The 10,000-nt window shown below is 42.5% G+C and overlaps 1 protein-coding gene across 3 annotated transcripts in view; it reads right to left on the bottom strand.

Moving 5' to 3' along the window:
- LOC138981066 (solute carrier family 23 member 1-like) overlaps window positions 1-6,508 on the bottom strand; it is a 49,673-nt gene extending 43,165 nt beyond the window's left edge. For 2 of the 3 annotated variants that reach the window (XM_070353877.1, XM_070353879.1), the window contains exon 1: window positions 6,295-6,508. The gene's annotated coding sequence lies outside the window, so the exon portion shown is untranslated. Of the gene's footprint in view, window positions 1-242; window positions 309-6,294 lie in introns of those variants that run through there. The other variant, XM_070353878.1, reaches the window with a different exon arrangement.
- Window positions 6,509-10,000: the final 3,492 nt, after the last annotated feature.

Here is a 10,000-nt window from a genome sequence, read left to right as displayed (position 1 = left end):
TAAGGAGAACTCAAGAGAGAGAGAGAGAGAGAGAGAGAGAGAGAGAGAGAGAGAGAGAGAGAGAGAGAGAGAGAGAGAGAGAGAGAGAGAGAGAGAGAGAGAGAGAGAGTGCATCATTGACGTGATCCTGCACACAATTAACACAGATGGACAGACCACGAGACAGACAGACAGACAGACAGACAGACAGACAGACAATGAAACACTCAAGCAGAACAAATAATCCCCATGTCAACAATTACCTTGGCGCCCGACATTTCCCCTCCATGGTATGTGCTATGATACGACTCGCTCTATAGAAGAAACTATTGGCTTGGGCTTTTTAGATCTGTTGGATCTTGAAAAGCAGTCCATTCAGCCAGCGGGCGGAGCGAGGAGGGGGGGGGGGGGGGGGGAGGTTCTACTATTCTGATTTGGGGTGTGCTGAACTGTCAGTGACACGTAACGTGCCCGTTAAATCTACATTTTCCCTGTATACACAAGCACCCTTCCTCTTTCCCCCTTTTCAATCTAAGCCCTTCGCGTTGCACTTGTCTCTGTATTCACTCGTCTATTGCCTCTTTTGAAATAAACACGTGTACCTTGACTTGCTTTGCAAATTAACGCAAGAACTTTTACAAACAACAAGGTCAAGTTTTTGTTACCTTCTCCTCAAATGTCGACAAGGGTATGTTCATGTTAAAGTACAGCAGATCGAGTCGTAAGATGATCAGACGACTGAACGAGCGAAACAAGTAGAGCGTAAAAAAGTAGAGCGGCTTGTGGTGTTACTGTAGGTTGAATAGACGAACACCGGGAATAACCCTGTAAGGATTGTATGGGTTGTGAGGCAAGCTTTCGAAACGTGCTCCTTGTCCACGTGTGTCGGACACATTCCTCACTACCGGTGACTGGCCTATAATGTCACATGTGTCGGACACATTCCTCACTACCGGTGACTGGCCTATAATGTCACATGTGTCGGACACATTCCTCACTACCGGTGACTGGCCTATAATGTCACATGTGTCAGACACATTCCTCACTACCGGTGACTGGCCTATAATGTCACATGTGTCAGACACATTCCTCACTACCGGTGACTGGCCTATGTCACTTGTGTCAGACACATTCCTCACTACCGGTGACTGGCCTATAATGTCACATGTGTCGGACACATCCCTCACTACCGGTGACTGGCCTATAATGTCACTTGGGACAGTTTGACTATTTGAAAAAACAAAGTTATTGCAATGATTGTATTTTGGAAAATGTTCCTTCAAGAGTCATTTTGGATGTCTCTGACAGAAACCGATTTGCTGAGTGCTTGAGCGACCGACCACTGCCGACCTTACAAACTCTCATCTACTAGGTTTTGATTTGAGGGCTAAGCTGACGATCACACAGGGGCTTCTTAGCACAGTTTAAAGTTACAACGTATTACAACGATCGACACATAGCTTTTGCATGTACAGTCTGCTTTCTGGATACACAACTAGAGTACTTTCATTCCTATCTTATACGCATCTTCGTACGAGCTTGAGTTAGCGTCTGTGTACGATGATATTATAATTGTGTTGTCCTCATTGAAATTCTGGTTAAACCAAAGTAGCGTCCAAATTGTTAACATTGTAAGTGCTGTTTTGATAACGTGTTTTGTTTTGAACTGTTCGACTTAAGGGGACTACCTACTTATGAAATAGCGCCAGAAAATTCGTATACAAAACCTCTATAAAGCATTGTACACTTCTTTGTACTGTGCATTTCTGGCTGCATTCCCTTCAAACAATGCATATATCTTCTATTTTCCGGATTTTAAACAGAATGTACAACCCTTTTAGTATAGGATTGTAAACAGAATGTACAACCCTTTTAGTATAGGATTGTAAACAGAATGTACAACCCTTTTAGTATAGGATTGTAAACAGAATGTACAACCCTTTTAGTATAGGATTGTAAACAGAATGTACAACCCTTTTAGTATAGGATTGTAAACAGAATGTACAACCCTTTTAGTATAGGATTGTAAACAGAATGTACAACCCTTTTAGTATAGGATTGTAAACAGAATGTACAACCCTTTTAGTATAGGATTGTAAACAGAATGTACAACCATTTTAGTATAGGATTGTAAACAGAATGTACAACCCTTTTAGTATAGGATTGTAAACAGAATGTACAACCCTTTTAGTATAAGTTTTTTAAAATCCTTTTCTGTTTGTGATTTTGTAAAATACTGAAGTGGTTACAAAGTCTCGAAACTCACCTGTGACCTTGTGTGAAGGTCAAGGTCATGGAATGCTGGTAAACATTTTGTTGACATCATAGGCTTTAAGTATGCGAAATATCCCCCCACACCAAACTCAAAACAGCAGGTCAACGCTCATTTTCTTTCCAAGCACCTAGCCAATGGAACACACTACCTCTCCCCCTCCGTCAACAACAGTCCCTCGAATCATTCAAATCTGCACTCAAGACATTCCTTTTTTTCCAAATAGTCCATGCATTCTACACTGCCCACCCCCATCCCACCCTGAATAACTGTACATATTTAATGGTTGATGGTGTGTGTGTGTGTTAATGACTTTAAGTCTCCGTGTGTGTGAATGAGTGTGTGTGCGCCTTGGGTCGCCTGTTGGTGAGACATGTGCGCGTTACAAATATTCGTTTTATTATTATTATTATTATTATTATTATTATTATTATTATTATTATTATTATTATTATATGAGTGTGCATGAGTTGTTAACACGAAAGAATGTGTATGAGTGCGCCTTGAGTCGCCTTGTGGTGAGATATGTGCGCGTTATAAATTCTCGTATTATTATTATTATTATATGAAAGATCTACTTGCTTTAATCTCTGAAATGTATTGATGTCTATGAATGTGGGGAATGCAAAATGACGACCGCGAAATTTAGGGGGTAGGGTTGGGAAACTGCCTGCAGTTTCATTTTTTTTTGGCATGTGACTTGATATTCACATTTTAACCATAGCTCGAGAAATGAGTGAGCTACAACATATCAAATTGTAAGGAATTCCGAATACCTCAGAGGCATTTTGTTACTTCTCTTTATGAAGAAAAATGTAATTGCGCTAAGTAAAATAAATTAAAAAAGACGGTATAAAACATACCAAAGTGCTTTGAAATGTAATTTCTTGCTATGTTCTAACAGGTATAACATTCACTCTCCCCCATAATTATCTAGCAAGTGGCTACTACATTCGTACTGTCGAATATTAGCCGTTATCTTTATGTACCCATTTTCACAAAATCAGAAGAAATATAGGTTACACACTCCGAGTTCTGATTATCTTGCATATTTTCCCGAGGGTCGATTTTCAGGTATTACCGAGCCTTTGGCGAGGTAATACCTGAAAATCGACCCGAGGGAAAATATGCAAGATATTCAGGACGAGGTGTGTAAGCTATTTATCCCATTACTCCGACGTTTTCATTAAAAACACTTACTTTTTCCACTAAAACCTGCCCGTGCCTGTTTTCAGCTTGCCAAAAGCCTCCGCAGTCGAAATTCATGTCAATGAATTCATGCGCAAAGCTAGTTCCCATTTGTCAGCATAATGGACGGCGTCATTCGACTTGTATGTGGACATTCAGTCATTCATATTGCTTATAAAAAGGTCTGCTGTCTGCTTTTACATTTTGAAAGTTATTTTAAAATATACCTGTGTATATTTGACATCGGCTTTCGTTATACTCAATTCGGCATACCGGGTTTATATTTTTACCAGAATTGCGCACGATAATGGCAGCGCAACAAATTCAGTTCGGGCCGTGCTGGTTTGATCGTTGACCCAAGTCAGTTCGCATGCAGTGTTACTGTTTGTCAGTCGGGGATAGAAATGTTGGCTGTCATCGCGCTGTTCTGTTTCGGTTTTCACACGTGGATCACTTACATATTCAGTCGTCGGGTTTAGGTGAGCCAAAGCTTCAATACTTCGCCTGTTGTAGATGTTAAGCAATAAAGCTTGGAAGTTGTATGTCGGCACTGAGAGTCGGTCGCGGTACATCGCTTTCTATCTTGTCCCTGTCTTGAGTTTGAACACCTAAGGTTGGCTACATCTAACACCTCACATCCTCTTCTCTTCCCCATATATCTTAACTGTATCTCCAACTTCTTTTCGTCTTCTTCTTTTCATTTTGATGCCACTCCCTCATTTGTCGCTGAACCCCGCAGTTTACTCGACTCGGATTCACACAAGCCCGTCTAGCAGACGACAGTTCGAACAGTCTTGAACAGCACGGTTGCAAGCAGATTCAGCTATCAATCGAAGCAATACACTTAAAGCCAAAGCAAATAACCAAATGAGAAAACCTAACGTTTGATTTGACTCTTCTGATACTTTTTTGGGCGTTGAAATGGATCTCAACGGGTTCCCAGCTACAACTTTTCGAGAGTTATGCACCGCAGGCATGCCTTCGACAATCGATGTCAGTTTCAGATTGAGTTTTCAAACTACCAGGTGACTGGGTTGTGTTTTGATTGCTCTCTCTCTCTCTCTCTCTCTCTCTCTCTCTCTCTCTCTCTCTCTCTCTCTCTCTCTCTCTCTCTCTCTCTCTCTCTCTCACGGTTCTGTGTAGATGGCTGTCTGTGTAAAAATTAGGGAGTATCGTCCCTTGATCCCACTCGCGATACTCGTTGAACATGCCTTTGACCATGCAGTCGCTTCAGCCAGCGAAATATCTCGACTCCGCTCTTTAAATCCATGCAGAATATGCGTATCGTATGAAGTATTCTTTATTTTCTCAATATTGACACATGTAGGCCTGTACCTATACGTGATATTGACTTTGACACCATAAAATATTTCAGTCGTATGTTGAAAAAAGTAGTCCATCTGTAAACTCTGAATATGCAGATGACCTCTATAAATTATTCAATTGTACTCTGAAATCAAAGACAATGACCAATGACAGTTGAGATCGAAACTCGGTTGTGATGGATAATTCATATGGTTGCGATGGATAATTCAGAATAATCACCTCCTCAGCTAACAGAGACAAAGAGGCAGGTCATGGGATAAACCTGGTTATTTCAAAAATCACAACAAATCAAAAGTGCATGGGACTAGAAAAGTTCTCTGCAGATATGTAATGTAGACAGAATGTTCTTTCTCCCACAAAAGTATTAAAAACTTGGAATAACTTTGACCATAACTAGGCAGTGCCCTTAACGCCTACTTACTGGAGCCTATAATTGACTGACGCTGGACATTTTCACAGTTTTCCTTTATGCTTAGGGAATCCTACAATAAATAATATCTTTGAAACTGGTTTCTTTCTTATGTAATATAACGACAAAAACGCTTACAAAACAAACAAAATCAGTGGGCGGGGATGTAGCTCAGTCGGTAGCGCGCTGGATTTGTATCCAGTTGGCCGCTGTCAGCGTGAGTTCGTCCCCACGTTCGGCGAGAGATTTATTTCTCAGAGTCAACTTTGTGTACAGACTCTCCTCGGTGTCCGAACACCCCCGTGTGTACACGCAAGCACAAGACCAAGTGCGCACGAAAAAGATCCTGTAATCCATGTCAGAGTTCGGTGGGTTATAGAAACACGAAAATACTCAGCATGCTTCCTCCGAAAGCGGCGTATGGCTGCCTAAAGGGCGGGGTAAAAACGGTCATACACGTAAAAGCCGTGGGAGTTTCAGCCCATGAACGAACAAACAAACAAAACAAACAAAATCAGTCGTAACAGCCGGTAGTATTTTGTGAAATATAATTACATCCCTTACTTTTCTAAAACAAAATTGACCGACATAGCCGAGCTGTGACTTATTCAAAAAGAATCTATAAATATTCAACAGTATTCAAATTACTAGTTAGCCATCGTGAGGCGTTAACGGTATCGTTGACTGTCTTCTTGAGGGCTTTTTTTTAAAATGTGACCATGCTCGTTAACACACAACGGCACACACCCCACCACCCCCCCCCCCCACCCCCCCCCCACACACACACACACACACACAGGCACACACACACACACACCGGCACACACACATACACACACCGGCAAACATACACACACACACACACACACACACACACACACACACACACACACAAACCGTATACACACACACACATATACTCTCACACACTCTCACACACTCTCACACAACAACAACAACAACAACAACAACAGCAACAACAACAACAACAACCAACAAACAACAAACAACAACAACAAAGCAGTATCATTACAACAACAACAACCCAAACAGCAAGAACGTACACTGACATCAACACAGCGAAACAAAGTGAACAGAAAATCATAGTGAATCAACGTACATGTCAGCTTCAAGTCCACAACACGTTAGAAGACAACGCTCCGTCTCCCTTCTATCCAATGCCCACTGGATAAACTACTGGTAGTAGTAGTAGTAATATTGTAATTAAAAGTCCTACGGTTTTTTGCCATTAAGGACTTGAGTGTTTGTCCGCTTTTCAAACTACTGGTCTCCGCGGACACATATTTTAACCTTCTTGTTGCAAGGCCCTCCTCTCTGTCATGCTTGTGTGAACACCAGGCGCTTGACTTGTATCGAAAGGGTCAAAGTCGTATAGATATTTTCCCTTCAGCGGTCGTGGTGGAGATGTTATGATGAATAAAAATGCGGTGTCTGCTGGTCCAGATTTGGGTTTGGTATTCATTGTACATTATAGTATAATACATCATTGTACATTATAGTATAATACATCATTGTACATTATAGTATAATACATCATTGTACATTATAGGTACATCATATCCCTTACTTAGAACTGCCGACACCGCACACATCGTTACTGTCAATATTATACTCAAGCAAAGCAATCCGAATGTTGATTTTAGGTCAAGTGGAGGGACGGTCTTATCCCATTTAAAGCCTGGGCATAGTTAAGATGGAGAGCCTGGGCATACTTAAGATGGAGAGCCTGGGCATACTTAAGATTGAGAGCCTGGGCATAGTTAAGATGGAGAGTCTGGGCATAGTTAAGATGGAGAGCCTGGGCATAGTTAAGATGGAGAGTCTGGGCATAGTTAAGATGGAGAGCCTGGGCATACTTAAGTTGGAGAGCCTGGGCATAGTTAAGATGGAGAGCCTGGGCATAGTTAAGATGGAGAGCCTGGGCATAGTTAAGATGGAGAGCCTGGGCATAGTTAAGATGGAGAGCCTGGGCATAGTTAAGATGGAGAGTCTGGGCATAGTTAAGATGGAGAGCCGAACTGTAGTCACGGTAAGAACTGTGCCTTTAAGACGAAACATTGCTATAAATATAGTACGTACACTGTGCCTTTAAGACGAGACATTGCTATCAATATAGTACGTACACTGTGCCTTTTCTTCTTCTTCGTTCATGGGCTTAGACTCCCACGTTCACTCATGTTTTTAGCACGAGTGGATTTTTACGTGTATGACCGTTTTTACCCCGCCCTTTAGGCAGCCATACGCCGCTTTCGGAGGAAGCATGCTGGGTATTTTCGTGTTTCTATAACCCACCGAACTCTGACATGGATTACAGGTTTTTTTCCGTTCGCACTTGGTCTTGTGCTTGCGTGTGCACACGAAGGGAGTTAAGTCACTAGCAGGTCTGCACATAAGTTGACCTGGGAGATCGGAAAAATCTCCACTCTTAACCCACCAGGCGGCAGCGACCGGGATTCGAACTCACGACCTCCCGATTAGGAGGCCGACGTCTTACCACCACGCCACTGCGCCCGTCACTGTGCCTTTAAGACGAGACATTGCTATCAATATAGTACGTATAGACTGTGCCTTTAAGACGAGACATTGCTATCAATATAGTACGTACACTGTGCCTTTAAGACGAGACATTGCTATCAATATAGTACGTACACTGTGCCTTTAAGACGAGACATTGCTATCAATATAGTACGTACACTGTGCCTTTAAGACGAGACATTGCTATCAATATAGTACGTACACTGTGCCTTTAAGACGAGACATTGCTATCAATATAGTACGTACACTGTGCCTTTAAGACGAGACATTGCTATCAATATAGTACGTATAGACTGTGCCTTTAAGACGAGACATTGCTATCAATATAGTACGTACACTGTGCCTTTAAGACGAGACATTGCTATCAATATAGTACGTACACTGTGCCTTTAAGACGAGACATTGCTATCAATATAGTACGTACACTGTGCCTTTAAGACGAGACATTGCTATCAATATAGTACGTACACTGTGCCTTTAAGACGAGACATTGCTATCAATATAGTACGTACACTGTGCCTTTAAGACGAGACATTGCTATCAATATAGTACGTACACTGTGCCTTCATCGAAAAAGGTCAATTGTAGGGCATTGACGTGTGCTTGTGACGGCGGAGGATGGGACGCAGGTGTGTCGGGGAACAACAGTACAGTGTCAGGCCGGTTCATACCTCCTTGCCGAATCCCTACTTAACAAACCCTACCTTTCCCAACCTACGTACTTACCGAATGCCTCATGATCAGTAACTTGAACTATCAGTGCACTTTGTGTGTGTGTGTGTGTGTGTGTGTGTGTGTGTGTGTGTCATCGGGGTTTAATAAAAAATAAAATCGTGTTTAAAAAAACAATTTAGTCGACTTTACTGCCTTTTTAGGACTGCGACTGCGTAGGTGGAATTTCATGTCTTGCATGGGATTTCGTAGACTTTAAAGAAAACATTGGTTCTCATTGTTCATTCACGCTACTAACCGCGACTTGATACCGGGACCTCTTTTGGTCGCTTACATCAGCCTGTGCAATATATTTCCTGTTGAGTTGTAGGCCTACTACAGAGCTACAACTCAGTCCCAAAGGTGAATAACCATTACTGAGGTGCACTTTCGTTCGCAGCCGACAAACTTAAATTCATGTCAAACTAATGCGTAAGCAGTGTTTGTGTCACATCCGCTTAGGCCAAAAAAAAATAGGTCTGTTTACGGTAACATAGGCCTAAAAATAGGGTCGGTAGGTCGGGTTTTTTTATTATTATTTTTTTTCTCCAAAAAACCATAATTATTTTTACGTGTTTTTTTTTCTTTTTTTTCCCTCCCAAATGCCAAAAAAAAGTCTAGGGTCGCGCGAAAAAAATAGGGTCGGTCGGGTTACCGTAAACAGACTATTTTTTTTTTGGCCTTATATAAACACAGCTTGGTCTATAGGCCGAAAAACGGGGATTCAATTTGAGTAGTGTATCTACTATACAAGCAGTCTTTGCGGGTGCAAAACAGATACCACTATTCATCGAGTGTTTTTGTAAATATAAAAGACCATTCATTGGAAAGTAGAACTAAGCGCCATACTTTACGGTTGTTGCCCAAGCGCCACCCCCACCCCCCCCCCCCCCCCCAACGCCACCCCCCTCCCCACGCCCCCCCCCCCCCCCCCCCCCGCGCCCTCTGAAATGACTTGCGACGTATGCGAATTGGTTGTACATGTTTTGACACCATGCTATTAACGTCACTCAAGTTAGGCCGGTTTCTTTGTCGCCGGAAAGCAGAGACTCTGCTTGAGGTAGTGTGTGTGTGTGTGTGTGTGTGTCCACAGGCGGTGTGTGTGTGTGTGTGTGTGTGTGTGTGTGTTAGTGTGTGTAGTAGTTGCTTTTTCTGTATGAAAAGAGCGACCTGCTAGAAGCTGATGAGCCCGTGCAGCTGTGTAACTCAGTGGCCGAGCCCAAGTCAAGCATTGGACATTATTGTTTGCTAACCGCGGTTGCTTCCCTTGAACAATACACCGTTTTGCCAACCGCGGTTGCTTCCCTTGAACCAAACAAGTAATTGCCAACTGCGCTTGCTTCCCTTGAACAATACCATTTTTGTTAACAACAGCTGCACATCTGAGGATTTTTTCCGTACCATGTAGGTTGGAATCAACGTGTTCCAGTTGCGGATAGTCGCTATTTTTCAGTTGCTCCGGTGTAGCAGCCTATTTCAACACAGCCCAGGTTGACCGGGAGGTCATTCTGGGCTTGTCAGTTTTGACCCCCGCCCCCCATGTTAATTTTGACCCCCCT

This window comes from Littorina saxatilis, linkage group LG12 (genome assembly GCF_037325665.1).
Source record: "Littorina saxatilis isolate snail1 linkage group LG12, US_GU_Lsax_2.0, whole genome shotgun sequence".
Classification (NCBI taxonomy): domain Eukaryota; kingdom Metazoa; phylum Mollusca; class Gastropoda; order Littorinimorpha; family Littorinidae; genus Littorina; species Littorina saxatilis.
The sequence above is the reverse complement of the archived record's forward strand: the minus strand, read 5'-3'. Positions and strand labels throughout refer to the sequence as shown.